Source organism: Schistocerca nitens, chromosome 10 (assembly GCF_023898315.1).
Source record: "Schistocerca nitens isolate TAMUIC-IGC-003100 chromosome 10, iqSchNite1.1, whole genome shotgun sequence".
NCBI lineage: Eukaryota > Metazoa > Arthropoda > Insecta > Orthoptera > Acrididae > Schistocerca > Schistocerca nitens.
The window spans coordinates 68,708,079-68,726,225 of record NC_064623.1 but is presented as its reverse complement, the minus strand read 5'-3'; the positions used below and the strand labels follow the sequence as shown (position 1 = coordinate 68,726,225).

The window sequence follows — 18,147 nt, the reverse complement described above, 5'->3', positions numbered from 1 at the left end:
CTTCATAAATGAAGACGTGTCAGAGCGGGTAAATTTATTCACATTTGAGAGTGTATGCAGATTAAATTCCCATCAGAGAATCATAATTCACATCGGCCATTTTCATATTGATTTTAATGATTTGGCTTCAGTTTTTCTGATGCATAATTTATTTTCATTGGTTTGTAAAGTTTTTTACGAATCAAGCAGATAGCAACCAAAGATTCACTGACGTCAGTCATTTATGCAGGAAATTGTTGTATGTAATATTGTAGTATGTTGTAGTATGTAAATCTTGGAAGATTAAAACGGTTGTCTTTCAAAAATATAATTATCAAATTCAGTACAGCGATTTGTTAAGGTAAATATCTAAATATATTTCCTGCCGGAAGTACGTCCAATTCTTTGATACTGTGTATTGAAGGGAAAATGGCGGATAGCGTTACATGGACCGTGAATATGTGTTTAATGTTTCAAAAAAAATAGCTACTTGTATCAATAAGTAAGTGTATACATATTGCTTTCAGTCAGTCTCAGCCACTATTCCGTTCATCGAACGTAAGTACTGTAAATTGTTTGTTTGTTCTGAGGTTTGTTGGCAGCGGCGTAAATAAGCTTTTCGAGCGGCTAACGGAGGTAACAAATGGCCGTAGAATCTCTTTCTCAGTTTGTTTGAACTTGAAGTAATAATTGTGAGTGGCATATAACCCTTATTAATTGTTGTTGATGGGGTAAAAATGTCAACGGAAGACTAAACTGAGTAATCGCACCGCTTCTTTGCTGGGTTTGAAAAATTTATTAGCCGATAACCTATCGTATCCATGGAGATAGTGTGTGTATGTGTGTGTAGTAGTTTGAAAACGAGTTTCTGTGACTGGAACACAGTCAAAGTTTTTCGCAGTAAGATGTTCAGAAGTTGAATTTTTGAATTATCAATCTTAGTAGTAGTTTGAGCATTGTTTGAAGGCAATCCCGAAATCTGATATCCCCTAATAAGAGACTTTCCAGGACATTACAGTTTTTGTTTCATGTATTTACGGTCTAACTTCGATATTAAAACTAACGGGCAGGCCTTTTATCATCATTCAATTGTGATATTAGTGTATGCTGAAACCAGATCTGACAATTCAATCATGTTTTATGGGTTTACATTAACAGTTGGTTAGTGTTAAGAATATGAGGGCCAAAATATTCCTATGCTGACAGCTGGAAATTTTTGGTGTTCTGTTGGCAGTATGTGAAAGCCACAAATATCCACTTGAAATTGTAATATTCGTATGTGATGGTCACCAGCATAGAATATATGGTTGTATACTTATTTTGAAGACCAGTTTAAGACTAGTGTCTGTACAGTGTTCGGTTGTCGTCGTGTGTTTATATTAACAAACCAGTTGATTAGTTACTTGGAAGGCACCTCTCATAAACAGTTTTTACTTTAGACCACTTTTGAAAATCGATTGTGAAAAGAGCTCAGTGTGATTTTAGTTAATGTAATCTGTATAGCTATTAAGTCATCAGCATTTAGTGACTCAGTAGTATGCAATGACTTAAATGTATAACTTATCTCTTTAAGCTAAATGCATCTTATGCTAACATTTTTTGTTTACATTGAACAAATTTACTAATATGGTCAGTTATACTACAGTAATTATGCAGTTTTGCTGTTTGTTTGTAATTTTGATTATTCTGGCATGATTCACAGCGATATTCTGCTGCATTTCTGTTCTGAGAGTATACACCAAAATTTCCATGATATATCATTTTAAATTGCTATGCTTTGTCTTAAGTTACACTCTAAAAACTTTGCATATATTTCTTAGATGTATAGACTGCCAGAGGGAGATTCTAAGTAACTGCTACAGTTTTAATGGATGCTTATGCACTGTTTTAATGATCATATTATTTACAGCTCATCAGTTATTTAAAGTGTGTTTGGGGTGGTGGTGATTATGACATGATCGATATCCTGCAAACTTTTCCTACCATGTGTTGCATAACTACTTTTGTTTTGCCAATTTCAGTATATAAGATACTGTTATTAATGTTTGGATTTTTATTTATGGTAAATTGATTATTGCCACAGGCATAATTAACTATTGGTATTCAGTTGTTTATATTTAAGGGAAAGGAAAGAATGCTCATAACTGAAAGTAGCAAGTGTATTTTAGAAGGGTTCCATTTTTGGCTGCTTCGGCCTTCAGCATCATTGTAGTGGAACACAGTATAAATTTCTGGTTTAAACACTTTGTTATTTCAAATTTTCTGACACTATGTTACTACATAGCTCATCTCCATTTGGTCAACTGAACCTGACAGTACCAGATATTGGCTTTGTCTCATATCATAACAATGTGGCATTGGCTTCACAAATGCACAGTCCGAAATAAACTGAACAAAAACGACAATTCCTTTCTATCTGTATAAGTTTTTGGAATTTAGCATGTGGTGACAGATTGCTCTGTTGTAGAGCCCAAGGCTGAAGTTTCAAAGGTGACTGACTGGTCGAGAGTCAGCTAAGCCTACAAATGTGAAAACAAAATTGTTGGAGTAGTGATATAATGATCTGTATTGTAGCCAATGGTCTAGGTTAGCCCGACAGATGACAGTTTAGATGACTTACTGAAGTGGCACCAAGTGCTTCAGTTAATGTTCTCTGCTTATGTAAAGTTTTTGTCATTTTTAAAAAAAATTAACACCAAACCATTGCACTTATTCTGTGTTTATTCTACATGTGAAATTTGGGTTGCTATCAAATACTGAAAATGTGGGGCAGTTTGATGTGACGACCCCCTTCCCCCCCCGCCCTCCAAAACACACACACACACACACACACACACACACACACACACACACACTGGAAATGAGCCATGTGATGATGTGTGGCATGTTTGCCATTTTCATATTGCGTTAGTATGTAATTTTTGCGTAAAAATGAAAGTGGCTGAAGAGTAAAATTATAATATTGGATTTGAAAAATAAATAATTTTTAATCCGGAGGTTGTGTTAATGCCTTTTAAAAACCGAACTCCCAGCAAGACAGCAACTCGTGTTAATAAATACAACAGAGAAACAGCCAAAATTGCAAGTTTCACTTTTATTTACTTGATGACTAAGTGTTGGGTTAGGATCCATTTTTAAATCGTGCAGATAGTCAAAATGGTATTTCCCAACATATAGAAATCATGTCAAGGTATGCTTTGTAACTGTTCATTTGCTCTTTATTATACATATGTTTGTTATCTTGACATGGATCTCATATTTTGGGAAATACCATTCTGAGTATCTGGATGATTTGAGAAAGGATCCTGACTCGAAACCAATCATCCAGTAAATAAAAGGAAAATTTGCAGCATCGGCTGTTTTTCTTTTTTTATTGCTCTTTTAGAAAGTTTCATTTGGCTGTGAACTCCATCCAAGAAAACACAAATGAACTGTTTACTGCTATTAGAATGCATTTTGAGAGTTAGAATTTTAGGGCTTTGTTGTTTGTTTGTTTGTTCTGAAATATAGGACATACGAAAAACTTAGTCTCAACAATATACTGTATTCTTACAGGTGCGATGTTGATTGTTTACATTCTTTGTTTGATCATATTGCCCCATATTTAGCTTTAAACTGCATTTTACCATTAGTACCCCTCGAGGAAAATACTTAACAAGATAAAATGTGTAAATATGTTTGTATTGTAGATATTTCTTTGGGTAAACATGTTCAGCTGTGTTGGTAAGTGATTTTTGTTGAGTATGTGTCTGCTTCTATGGTATTATCCAGCCCTGATATTGGTGTTAAAGCTCATTCAAAAATTTATACTGCAGCATGAAGTTGCACACCTTACTCTAAATTCTTGCATATAGTCTAAAAGATTGTTGAAAATATTGACAGTTTATAGGAAGAGTTTAGAACATATTCATCATGTATAACACTGTTAAGGGAAAAAAAAAATGTGCGTTCTAAGTCTTTATTCATTTATACTGTGTGTATTTTCGCTGCAGTTTGCTCTTGTGGTAATTTCAGTACACTACTTTTTTCATATTACACATTTCAAAGTCTTTTATGATTTATTTTTAAAATGTGAAAATTGAAACTGTTTCTGAAATGTGCACATGAAAGACATGGAAATTATTCCAATTCCCTAATAACTGACAGGGTTAGTATGTTTGCAGGTTGACAGACTGCAAGAGTACAACCCTTCCATCACTACCATGAGTAGTGATTCTTCTGTGTGTATCCAAACTTTCATGTTCACACTTACTTTATACCACTGATGTTAAGTGTTGGCTACTACACCTAACACGTTACGAATCGGAAAATAGAAACTTGATAATCTTAAAAAAAAAAAGTGTGACATAGGTAGGAAGCTAGTAACTGTTCTAGTAAATAAGCTTAGATCTGTGGTGAAACCGGCTATGTCACATAAGTCATACAACTGGTGAAGAATGACTTTGAGGATCATAAAGTATGCATGGTGCATTTTGGAATTATTTCTATGTTCAGAAATCTAAAATAAAAATATAACTGAGAAATTGGTATAAAAAATATATGGTAACTTTTTAGATAGTAATAATTAAGCAACGTTAAACAAAACAGCAAACATACTCTATTACAGTGTACCCAAATGCAAAAGAAACACAAAGACAAGTGTGTTACATGTTGTGCACATACATGAGACGACAAACTACCAAGCACATTCCCATAAAGCCTGGGCAGAAAGACAAAATTGGCACTAGGTTGCAGCAGTGTAAACATGTTGGCGCTGTGTCACACATATTACAATAATAAATTACATAAAATGTCAAAATGAAAAGTGATAAATCATTGCATGTAGGGATGCAGTTGTAATGAGCTACTTTAATAACACAATAAACGAAACACTAAGAAACATACATATAGATCACGTGAGAAAAGTACGTGGCACTGTGCATTCGGAGAGCTAGTGCATTGACCACTAACCATAAGAATGGTATAATTTATTGTCAAATGATATCAAGCCAACATTAACAATTCGCTGTGGTAATGCGGAATATAAAGGAGAACAAAACTCGCATTTTCAAATACATATGGTGTATGGCCACATGAATAGTAGGACATTAAAACAATAAAATGTTAATATTATAGGTTTAAAATATTCTGCTACAGAATTAAAATACCAAATTAAATGAAAAATAGCCAAACGAAGTAGTCTATGGCTGATGACTGGGAAAGGGGGGGGGGGTAGAGAAGATTGAGATCTATGCCAGTGAGGGACAGTATTGAACATAAGGGGGGGAGAGATTGGTTGCTGGAAGTGAGAGGTTTAAGAGAGTCGGGAATGATGGAAGTGAAAACAGAAAAGCAGGGACCATATTAAAATACCAGTGTCTGTACATAATCACAATACTAGTCATACATCAATGTGTAATTAATAACGTAAATCACAAAATAGAAGAGTGCTGATACGTAATATGTACATGATAGTACTGTTAGTATGTTGCATGTTCCCTAAGATATTTATCATTAAAAAAAATCATGTGGCATTGATGACTGGGAGGCCCTGTCTGGGGAAGTGCATCAGTGAGGATGAGGTGATTATGATAACACAGCACCCAGTCCATGAGCGGAGAAAATCTGCAACCTGACTGGGAATTTAACCCGGGCCCGCTGCACAGTAGGCAAACATGTTGCCACTCAGCTGCGCAGGCCACAATACATGTCTTGAAATGAACTTTAGAAAAAGGGGTGTGAAATATATCAGACCTAACTAAAAAGGAACCAGTAAAGGTCACAATATTGTGCTAAAGAATTGAGTGCACTCCGCAAAGGGAACAGCTATTCGGGTAGCAGCGTACTTGTGGAGTGCGTGTGGGGGTTTTGTAGCCCAGGCTGTACATCGAGGTACTCTGATGAATGCTCTCCAGTTGATACCCAGCAATGGAAGTCGTACCATGTTCAGAGTAAAGACACTTCTGAGACCGTCGAAGTTTTATTGGTAAATTATCGAAATGTTCATGACTAAATTCACAAATTTATTGCTCTCCAGGAAAGATCTCTCACTTAAATTATTCTCAGAACCAAGATCTGGCTTAAACTCGAAGTGGAAAGCTCTGAGATACTTAGTGAGTCATGGAACATACATTGGAATGGCAGATTAGAGGCCACAGGAGGGGAAGTATTCATTGCAGTTGACAAAAATGTTATTTCCGTAAGTCAAAGTAGAGCGTGACATTGAAGTCATCTGGTCGCTTATAACAGGTCTAGGTAAAACAAAGTTAATTATTGAATGTTTTTACCGGCTCCCCAATTCTGCTATGCCAGTTCTAGAGTCATTCTTTGAAAGTTTATGGTCAGTAGGACATAAATATCCAGATCATGTATTGCTAATAGGATGTTACTTTAAGCTACCGAGTATAGACTGGGGTGCCTATGGATTCATTGTAGGGAGTACAGATAGACAATCATGTGAAGTACTTATGAACATATTTTCTCAAAACTGTCTTGAGCGGCTAGTTCAGTGGCTCACATGCAATGGAATTACAAATGTTTCCTTAATTTTTTATGAATTTTTAAAATTTGAAAATTTTCATTTTTTGTGAAATTTGGGTTTGTTATCTCAGGTAGGACAGAATATGTTGTTGTGGTCTTCAGTCCTGAGACTGATTTGATGCAGCTCTCCATGCTATTCTATCCTGTGCAAGCTTCTTCATCTCCCAGTACTTACTGCAACCTACATCCTTCTGAATCTGCTTAGTATATTCATCTCTTGGTCTCCCTCTACGATTTTTACCCTCCACGCTGCCCTCCAGTACCAAATTGGTGATCCCTTGATGCCTCAGACCATGCCCTACCAACCGGTCCCTTCTTCTTGTCAAGTTGTGCCACAAACTCCTCTTCTCCCCAATTCTATTCAATACCTCCTCCGTAGTTATGTGATCTACCCATCTAATCTTCAGCATTCGTCTGTAGCACCACATTTCGAAAGCTCCTATTCTATTCTTGTCCAAACTATTTATCGTCCATGTTTCACTTCCATACATGGCTACACTCCATACAAGTACTTTCAGAAACGACTTCCTGACTCTTAAATCTATACTCGATGTTATCAAATTTCTCTTTTTCAGAAACGCTTTCCTTCCCATTGCCAGTCTACATTTTATATCCTCTCTACTTCGACCACCATCAGTTATTGCTGAATATAAAAATATGATTTTTGCACAGTTTGTACACCTATATGATTGCAACGTACTGTAAAAATATCTGACTGTGAACAAAGATATGAATTTTTGAAAATCAGGAGAGAATTTAATTCACATTACTCTACAACTGATCTTATGGCTGTTGCCTAGTCATGTGTGATATTGGGGGAATATAATCAATTATTATTGAAGGAAGGTACTGAATTATATACAAAAAGTGGAAACGTCACTGAATTCAACATTTATATTATTTTGACATAATTAAAATAAATATTTTCAATTAACATCCTTCAAGATGTGACTGTTCCTAAACCTGGTGGTGAATGTTAAGAACACTTATTTCTTCAGACAGCTTCTGTGATATAGAATAAGGCCTCCCAGTTACCATGGTAAATTCAAGCACTGAAATTTTCCTAACACACTTTTCATTGGTATCCAAACTTCATCACTAGTCAGTTTCTTGAATGATGTTCCTGGGCCAGCAGCTTGGTAAAAATGCACAAAAACATCATTGTTTTTCAAACTTATTCTTTCAACCTCTGCCCATCATTCACACATGCCACTATGTCATTCATCGTTAAAGACAGAGATGTAATTTTACTGACGCAATGATCCTCATAAATTTCGGTTTCTGATGTTACATAGCATCGAACTAAGTTTTCTGCAATGCCAAGGAATTTGTGGAAATGCTTTGTTCGTTTTATTACTATACAGTTTTCAAATCTGGTTTGAAGTGTTGTTTTCATATGCAGAAGCACTTTTTCGTTCTTGATCAGAAAATAGGTAATGCCTTTAATATTACCCTTGCAAAAGACATACATGCCCTGTACTGTGAGAATTTGGTCTGTGGTTGGTATTTGTAGGCTGGCTTTACTTACTTCATGTTCTGTTGTACCTCCTACTCCATCGCATACATTTTTACCATGGCAAGATGCAACAAATTGCCGTTCAGCCTCCAACCCAAAGTCTATTTTGTGTTTGCACAGATTTGAAAAATTCTTTTTGTTCTTATACTGACTGAAAAGTATATCAGCTTCTCAACCTTGGGAAAATGTACTTTTGAAACACATGTACAGCCAAAGTGTTGTGCTTCAGGTAGTTGCTTAGAATGCAAATTGAAGAACTGCAAACTTTATCTTTGTCATTTTTAAAGTAGAGAATAAATGGAAGCACTATTGCCTGGTCATTGACCCAGTGGTACCCTCGTTTTGCATCCTGAATCGCAAATGTTAAGTTTTCTGCAAAATCAGCTAGCACTCTGCATCCAGTTTCATCAAGCTGTGCTTTTTTGTCCTTCAAAAACTTAACTTTGGACTTTAGAAACGTAGTGGTGACGTTTGAGTTTTTGTAAGTTATCAATCGGAGATTCCAAGTACTCCTCCTGAGATTTAACCATTGTTATCTTTTCTGTCCTGTCAGTTGTGACCAATGTTTGAAGGTAATACTGTCTGGCATTTCATCATCATATTCGTGATTCAATTCAAGAACGGTTTCCTTACCAGGGCATTTATTACACAAACTCATCATGCAGTCATAACTGTTAGTGTCACAGACCATTAAATCTAGTAACTCTTTGTAGTTAAGATCACGTGAGTTTTGCACCCGCAATCATCAGTTTGACATTTTGATGATATAAACAAACACATACGGAGTGTGTCCTGGAGGATCCAACCAAAATACACCACTTAGGGCAGAGATCACAAAAGTTTGCATTCAAGATGAGAATTTTTGAAAGTTACATAAACTTCAGTTAAATTTGGCAGCACTAGTCGTTTCTGCTTTGTTACTTTAACTCCATTTATAACGACTCATTTTGCTATCTTTTGCAACCTGGGGACATTCTACTGTTTTCATCATCTTCAAAAACTGCTGGATCTTTTCAATTGTTTCTTCATTTATACCTACTACTTCCTTCTTTCCTAAAACTGGAAGAATGCCTTGCTCTTTCACTAATTTTCAGGTTAGTTTAACCAAACGATGAGAAACGTTGAATTCATGAATTATTTTTTCTCTTGACCATGAGTCAGGGAGCAAACTTAACATCCTAACTTTTTCCTCTTTAGATGTCACTGAACATTTAATTTTTAATTTGTCTATTAAGCTCAAATATTCAGTGTCAGATGATGCTGGTGGCAGGTTTTCTTCTTCTTTAGAAATAATGTTGGTATCTGTATTATTAAAGTATGATTCCAAGTCTTATCGAATTTTGTCTGACTGAAATTTTTTGTACCTTATTTTCAGTAGCTGCATTTATTTATTTATTTATTCTTTCCAACAGCTTCCTCAATAGGAATATAAATGTCATTAACAAGGTTATGTGATTCTGGTTCTGGAGTCACAATAAATATTTTTGAGTAACAATTTGGGCAGAGGGAATTTCCAGGAATTACATTACGTTTCACTTGGAAAGCTGTTTCACTCTCACATAACAAGGACAGATGTTCAAATTTAATTCCCTCAAACCTTTAGTAATAGGCTTTTTATGAGTGGATGACAGCACTTCCTTCCAAAAATGTGGATGTACTTCAGAATATATTGCTTCTCATGATACTCGCACACTGATGTTACAGAAGAACTTGCTGTAAATTTAAACAAAGTTTGTCTAACTTCATCAAAGTCATTGACATTTTTCAAGTTTTTTGAAACTGAACCGTAAACTGTTGTGTGTCACACTTCACTTGCTATCTGTACAACAGAGCACTGGTCATCCATGTTATTGCTTTCGAGTTAATCTCTCAAAATTAATTACAAATTACACACAGAACAAAGCAAATAACGCACACTACACTCTCGATGAAGTATGTAGATTCACTCTAACAGAGGTTTTGGAACAGACTGACTACAACAGTGCCACACCCAGCAATAATGTACTTCTGTATTGACAATAAACCTAAACGTAAATGGGCATTTTTTATTACGATAGAACAAAAGTGAAAGTTCCTGTTTTTTAATCATCATCATCATCATTTAAGACTTTCGGCATTCAGTCTGGAGCATAGCCCCCCTTATAAAATTCCTCCATGATCCCCTATTCAGTGCTAACATTGGTGCCTCTTCTGATGTTAAGCCTATTACTTCAAAATCATTCTTAACCGAATCCAGGTACCTTCTCCTTGGTCTGCCTCGACTCCTCCTACCCTCTACTGCTGAACCCATGAGTCTCTTGGGTAACCTTGCTTCTCCCATGTGTGTAACATGACCCCACCATCTAAGCCTGTTCGCCCTGACTGCTACATCTATAGAGTTCATTCCCAGTTTTTCTTTGATTTCCTCATTGTGGACACACTCCTGCCATTGTTCCCATCTACTAGTGCCTGCAATCATCCTAGCTACTTTCATATCCGTAACCTCAACCTTATTGATAAAGTAACTTGAATCCACCCAGCTTTCGCTCCCATACATCAAAGTTGGCCGAAAGATTGAACGGTGCACAGATAACTTAGTCTTGGTACTGACTTCCTTCTCGCAGAAGAGAGTAGATCGTAGCTGAGCGCTCACTGCATTAGCTTTGCTACACCTCGCTTCCAGTTCTTTCACTATGTTGCCATCCTGTGAGAATATGCTTCCTAAGTACTTGAAACCGTCCACCTGTTCTAACTTTGTTCCTCCTATTTGGCACTCAATCCGTTTATATTTCTTTCCCACTGACATTACTTTCGTTTTGGAGATGCTAATCTTCATACCATAGTCCTTACATTTGTAATCTATCTCTGAAATATTACTTTGCAAACTTTCAATCGAATCTGCAATCACAACTAAGTCATCCGCATATGCAAGACTGCTTATTTTGTGTTCACATATCATAATCTCACCCAGCCAGTCTATTGTTTTCAACATCTGATCGATAAATAATATGAACAACAGTGGAGACAGGTTGCTGCCTTGTCTTACCCCTGAAACTACTCTGAACCATGAACTCGATTTACCGCCAACTCTAACTGCTGCCTGACTATCCATGTAAAGACCTTTAATTGCTTGCAAAAGTTTGCGTCCTATTCCATAATCTCGTAGAACAGAAAATAACTTCCTCCTAGGAACCCGGTCATATGCCTTTTCTAGATCTATAAAGCATAGATACAATTCCCTGTTCCACTCATAACACTTCTCCATTATTTGCTGTAAGAGGCCTAAACCCACACTTATTTTCATCCAGTTGGTCCTCAACTAATACTCGCACATTCCTTTCAACAATACCTGAGAAGATTTTACCCACAACGCTGATTAAAGAGATACCTCTGTAGTTGTTACAATCTTTTCTGTTTCCATGTTTAAAGATTGGTGTGATTACTGCTTTTGTCCAGTCTGGTGGAACCTGTCCCGACTCCCAGGCCATTTCAGTTATCCTGTGTAGCCATTTAAGACCTGACATTCCACTGTATTTGATGAGTTCCGACTTAATTTCATCCACCCCAGCTGCTTTATTGCACTGCAATGTATTGACCATTTTCTCCACTTCCTCAAATGTGATCGTATTTCCATCATCATTCCTATCCCATTCTACCTCGAAATCTGAAACATTACTGATCGCATTTTCACCTACATTGAGCAACTCTTCAAAATATTCCCTCCATCTGCCCAAGGCATCCACAGGATTCACCAGCAGTTTTCCTGACCTGTCCAAAATACTTGTCATTTCCTTCTTACCTCCCTTTCGAAGACTGCTAATTACGCTCCAGAATGGTTTTCCAGCAGCTTGACCCATAGTCTCCAACCTGTTTCCAAAGTCTTCCCAAGATTTCTTCTTGGATGCTGCAATTATCTGTTTGGCTTTATTTCTTTCTTCAACATAACTTTCTCTGTCTACCTGAGTTCTAGTATGTAGCCATTTTTGATACGCCTTCTTTTTCCTTTTACAGGCTGCCTTGACTGTGTCATTCCACCAAGCTGTTGGTACCTTGTCCATTCCTTTTCCAATGACTGTAATTGACTACATTCAACTAACTGGTACCTTTCTGAGATCGCTGTTATGTACTTGTGACTGATTTCCTTATCCTGAAGTTTCTCCACTCGTATCCTCCTACATATGGACCTGACCTCTCCTGCACTTTCGGCCTCACAATCCCAATTTCACTGCAGATTAAATAATGATCAGTGTCATCAAAGAATCCCCTGAATACACGTGTGTCTCTCACAGCCTTCCTGAATTCCTGATCTGTTATTATATAGTCAATGACAGATCTGGTTCCCCTGCCTTCCCAAGTATACCGGTGAATGTTCTTATGTTTAAAAAAGGAGTTTGTGATTACTAAGCCAATATTAAAAATAAACTAAATGAATGTCACAATTAAATTTTATTACTATGAAACAATAAACCATTTAAATAGGCAACAGCCATAAGATCAGTTGTAGAGTAGTGTGAATTATTTCCACATTTTAAAAAATTTGTCTTCTCGTTCACAGTCAGATATCAGTGTTGAATTTTTTACAGTACATTGCTATCATGGTGTAAAAACTGTGCAAAAATCATATTTTTATATTCTGTCCCACCTGAGATAACTAACCCCAAACTTTACAAAAAATGAAAATTTTCGAATTTCAAAATTTCATAAAAAATTAAGGAAACATTTGTAAGTGTTCTTGCTCTATATGAGGCTAGTAGTGTATGATATCTGACTATAGGAAAAAATACTCTCATAAATCACTCCTTGTTAGTTGTTTTTGGGCTTAAATGTGGATTTTTGAAAATTTGTACACCAAACTTAAGATGTCATTTTGACTGGCTATTTTTGGATTTAGGGTATTTTGTGTAATAGACAATGTTGTTGAGGACACTTTTCTAAAAACAATCATGTCAATTGCATTGCTGTAACTTAACCGAGTGCAGAGATATTCAAAATTTCGCTAATGTCTCCAGACTTCAAAATCATCGCGTGCCATCCTGTAAAGCTGCAAGATAAATTATTTTAAAAACTCTTTTGAACTTCTCAAATATAGTGCAATCACATATAAAAAAATTAAAATATTTAAAAATGGTCAAATAACCATCACTGGACCACTTCATATGGATTGACCCGTCTGTATGGAAGTGGGGATTAATGATCATGATGTCATTATAGCACATGTGGTTATGAAAGTTAATAAATCAGTCAAGAAGGATAAGAGAATGTTTTTGCTAGAAAGATAAGCAGTTGTTAGCACCTCACTTAGTTCCAGTAAGATGGATATAGTGGAATTAATGGGCAAAGTTTAAGGAAATTGTAAATTGTAGTATAGAGAATTATGTGCCAAGTAACTGAATTAAGGATGGGAGAGACCCACCATGGTTCAATAGATTCAGAAACTGTCGAGAAAGCTGAGGCTGTTGCCCTCAGGGTTCCACAGAGAATGTGTAAATGACAACAAGTAAAGGTTAGTAGAGAATCATGCGGTTGTGGAAATAGCATTGCGCAAAGCACACAACTATTACCACTGTCATACCTTACCAACAGATCTGGCAGAGAACTTGAGAAAATGCTGGTCCTATGTAAAATCGAGAAGTGGGTCTAAGGCTTCCATTCAGGCTCATTTCATTTAAAATTGCCCAAAATAGAGAAATCTCTTTGCCATCATGTCACAGATATTTGTGAAAATATGGTGTAAGAGAGTACGTAAATAGAAAGTGATAAAATAATTTTTTCCATGTTTTTTAGATCAAAACTGTAGTCTGGGGGTCTTTCTGAAATGTCTAGCATTTTTCTCCATCTGGCATCAGTACAAAAGGTAGGTTGAAAGTTTTTAACTACACTGCTGGCCACCGTAAATGCAACACCCTGAAGGAAGCATCCGAATCAAGTGAAATTTACACCATGGGTTTGCAGCGATGAGATGTGCAACTGATTAGAATTTCAGCGCAGACACACATCACGCGCGCCTGTGGCGCCACCTCATAGCGCCATTTAAGGCTTGGCGATTTCGACGAGTGTACGTTCGGCACGTGTGTTTACCTTGTGGTTGTTTCACACGACGATCAGTTATGCCTCGTAGACAACAGCGAACATCTTTTGATCAAGTATCCGAGTTTGACAGAGGAAGGATAGTGGCTTACCGAGATTGTGGATTATCATACAGAGAAATCGCTAGTCGTGTTGGACGAAACCAAACAACTGTAGTGCGGATATGTGACCGTTGGATGCAGGAGGGTACGACGGACCGACGTGGTCGATCGCATTCACCTCGGTGCACCACTGCACGTGCTGATAGTCAAATTGTGCGCATGGCAGTGACGGATCGCTCAGTGACATCCTGAACCATAGCACAGCTCATTGCGTCTGTAACGCATCATCCATGTCTGTGCGTACCATTCGACGCCGTTTACAGCAGAGTGGTCTGTCCGCAAGACGTCCATTGCTTTGTCTACCATTAACGCAGAACCACAGACGTCTCCGTCGCCAATGGTGTCATGACAGACGGATGTGGACGGCAGAATGGAATGACGTTATCTTTACTGACGAGGCACGCTTCTGTCTGCAGCACCACGATGGTCGGATTCGAGTGTGGAGACACCGTGGAGAGAGGATGCTGGACAGCTGCATTATGCACCGCCACACTGGTCTTGCACCGGGTATTATGGCCTGGGGCGGTATTGGATATTACTCTCGCACACCTCTAGTACGCATTGCCGGTACTTTAAATAGCCGGTGCTACATATCCGAGGTGCAGGAGCCAGTTGTCCTTCCATACCTTCAGGGCTCGGCCACAGCCATATTTCAACATGATAATGCGCGACCACACGTGGCACGCATTGTCCGAAGGTTCTTCGTCAATAACCAGATTGAATTGCTTCCCTGGTCGGCTCGCTCTCCGGATCTTTCGCCGATAGAAAACATGTGGTCCATGGTTGCTCAATGAGTGACCCAGATTACATCCCCAGCTGCCACACCAGATGATCTTTGGCAACGTGTGGAAGCTGCTTGGGCTGCTGTACCCCAGGAACACATCCAACGTCTCTTTGACTCAATGCCGAGACGTGTGGCAGCGGTGATCTCCAACAATGGCGGCTACTCTGGCTACTGATTCTGGCAGGAACCACATGTCACAGACGTCTGTAAACGTAATCATTTGATACTTAGTCAACATGTTATCTACAAAATAAATCTTGTTGTGATACCTCTTGTCTTTCTTGGTGTTGCATTTACGGTGGCCAGCAGTGTACTATAACTCCCTTATTTATAAATCGATTTTATTCAATTTGGGGTCATTAGAAAGATAAAAGGACCAACTATATCATTAAACTATAAAAATGCTGCAACTGTGCATATAAAAATGTGAAAATCTGTAATTAAAGTCATTTTTCAATTTTTTTTCCCAAACTTCCTGAATTTTTTTCGTCAAAATCACAAGTTTCGCCATTTTAAATTTTGCCTCAAAGAATTCCTATTATCATACACTCCTGGAAATTGAAATAAGAACACCGTGAATTCATTGTCCCAGGAAGGGGAAACTTTATTGACACATTCCTGGGGTCAGATACATCACATGATCACACTGACAGAACCACAGGCACATAGACACAGGCAACAGAGCATGCACAATGTCGGCACTAGTACAGTGTATATCCACCTTTCGCAGCAATGCAGGCTGCTATTCTCCCATGGAGACGATCGTGGAGATGCTGGATGTAGTCCTGTGGAACGGCTTGCCATGCCATTTCCACCTGGCGCCTCAGTTGGACCAGCGTTCGTGCTGGACGTGCAGACCGCGTGAGACGACGCTTCATCCAGTCCCAAACATGCTCAATGGGGGACAGATCCGGAGATCTTGCTGGCCAGGGTAGTTGACTTACACCTTCTAGAGCACGTTGGGTGGCAAAGGATACATGCGGACGTGCATTGTCCTGTTGGAACAGCAAGTTCCCTTGCCGGTCTAGGAATGGTAGAACGATGGGTTCGATGATGGTTTGGATGTACCGTGCACTATTCAGTGTCCCCTCGACGATCACCAGTGGTGTACGGCCAGTGTAGGAGATCGCTCCCCACACCATGATGCCGGGTGTTGGCCCTGTGTGCCTCGGTCGTATGCAGTCCTGATTGTGGCACTCACCTGCACGGCGCCAAACACGCATACGACCATCATTGGCACCAAGGCAGAAGCGACTCTCATCGCTGAAGACGACATGTCTTCATTCGTCCCTCCATTCACGCCTGTCGCGACACCACTGGAGGCGGGCTGCACGATGTTGGGGCGTGAGCGGAAGACGGCCTAACGGTGTGCGGGACCGTAGCCCAGCTTCATGGAGACGGTTGCGAATGGTCCTCGCCGATACCCCAGGAGCAACAGTGTCCCTAATTTGCTGGGAAGTGGCGGTGCGGTCCCCTACGGCACTGCGTAGGATCCTACGGTCTTGGCGTGCATCCGTGCGTCACTGCGGTCCGGTCCCAGGTCGACGGGCACGTGCACCTTCCGCCGACCACTGGCGACAACATCGATGTACTGTGGAGACCTCACGCCCCACGTGTTGAGCAATTCGGCGGTACGTCCACCCGGCCTCCCGCATGCCCACTATACGCCCTCGCTCAAAGTCCGTCAACTGCACATACGGTTCACGTCCACGCTGTCGCGGCATGCTACCAGTGTTAAAGACTGCGATGGAGCTCCGTATGCCACGGCAAACCGGCTGACACTGATGGTGGCGGTGCACAAATGCTGCGCAGCTAGCGCCATTCGACGGCCAACACCGCGGTTCCTGGTGTGTCCGCTGTGCCGTGCATGTGATCATTGCTTGTACAGCCCTCTCGCAGTGTCCGGAGCAAGTATGGTGGGTCTGACACACCGGTGTCAATGTGTTCTTTTTTCCATTTCCAGGAGTGTACATACCAACATTAAAAAAATCAGAAGAGTGTTTGTTCTGTTTAATAATTTAAAACAGAAAGAACATAAATAATAATATACATGTTTCATTTTTTACTCTTACCTAGTGGTCACAAATGATGGATTAGTTCTCATAAAACACATTCATAAAATTCTAAACAGCATTCATTGTTTCAAACAAGTTTTCAATGGACAATATCATGTCTGATTCAATAGTATATAAACGACCAGTACTTGTGCTTGCACTAGGAGCAGGCAAAGTCATTAAATTGTTCTCATAAGGTATCCAGCAAACATCAGTGTGAAGTGGCCATGAATAACTTGAGGAAGGGCCACTTGGACTCATGAACTTGACTTTTGCATCTCTGTGTTCTTCACTTATCTCTATAATTTTTCCAAGCCACCACTGGTTATTGTAGATAGCTGCGACAAATGTTCCTTCTTTAATTGTGTGTTGTGTTTTGAATTCCAAGAGGAACTTGAATGAATTTAGTAGATGATGAAACACACTTTATCAGCAACTTGTTTTCATTCAGTGGCTTGAAAAAATGATTCACTCTTGTCCCAGAAAGGGTAGAACCAGTCTCATATCGTTTTTGTAACATGTTTGTGAACTTTTATCTCCTCTGTTGTAACATAAAACGTTGCTATTCCTGGAACATAAGTTTTGTCAAATGTAAACAGATCTTTTGGATTTAAAATGTAACTGTCATATGGACGCTGTAAACTTGCTCTTGTTGCTAAACGTTTAATGGTACCACCAACTCCATCACGTTCATTTTTGCCATGACTAGTGGCAAAGAAAATTCCATTCTGCAGTTACTCCATGATCTTGCTTGCAATGATGGCACAAAATTAAAAAGTTCAAGTTTTTATGTTGTGCAGAACTGCCATCACTGAAGTACATAACATGCTGGATGTGTGGTAACTGTTCTAATACATAAGTCAGAGCAGTTTTCTGGAAAACATAGAATGTGTTTGTATCATGGTGCAAACAGTCACATATACAACACAATGACATTGACTTAATGCAATCATCTGTTTTAAAGTTCACCACAAAAGGATGAAGGGTGACTTGAATGTTCTGCCAGTGAAATCCTTGTTTAGCATCCTGGAGCAAACAGGTATAGTTCTCTGCAAAATCCACTATGATGATGCATGTAGTATCAGGGAGCGTTTCTTTGCTTGATTTGAAGTAGTGACTCTGACATTT

The 18,147-nt window shown here is 38.8% G+C and overlaps 1 protein-coding gene across 8 annotated transcripts in view; it reads left to right on the top strand.

Moving 5' to 3' along the window:
• The first annotated feature begins 392 nt into the window (after nt 1-392).
• LOC126210040 (YLP motif-containing protein 1-like) overlaps nt 393-18,147 on the top strand; it is a 392,244-nt gene continuing 374,489 nt past the window's right edge. For 6 of the 8 annotated variants that reach the window (XR_007540599.1, XR_007540598.1, XR_007540597.1 and 3 more), the window contains exon 1: nt 393-481. The gene's annotated coding sequence lies outside the window, so the exon portion shown is untranslated. Of the gene's footprint in view, nt 538-18,147 lie in introns of all 8 variants that reach the window. The other 2 variants (XM_049939143.1, XM_049939144.1) reach the window with 2 other exon arrangements.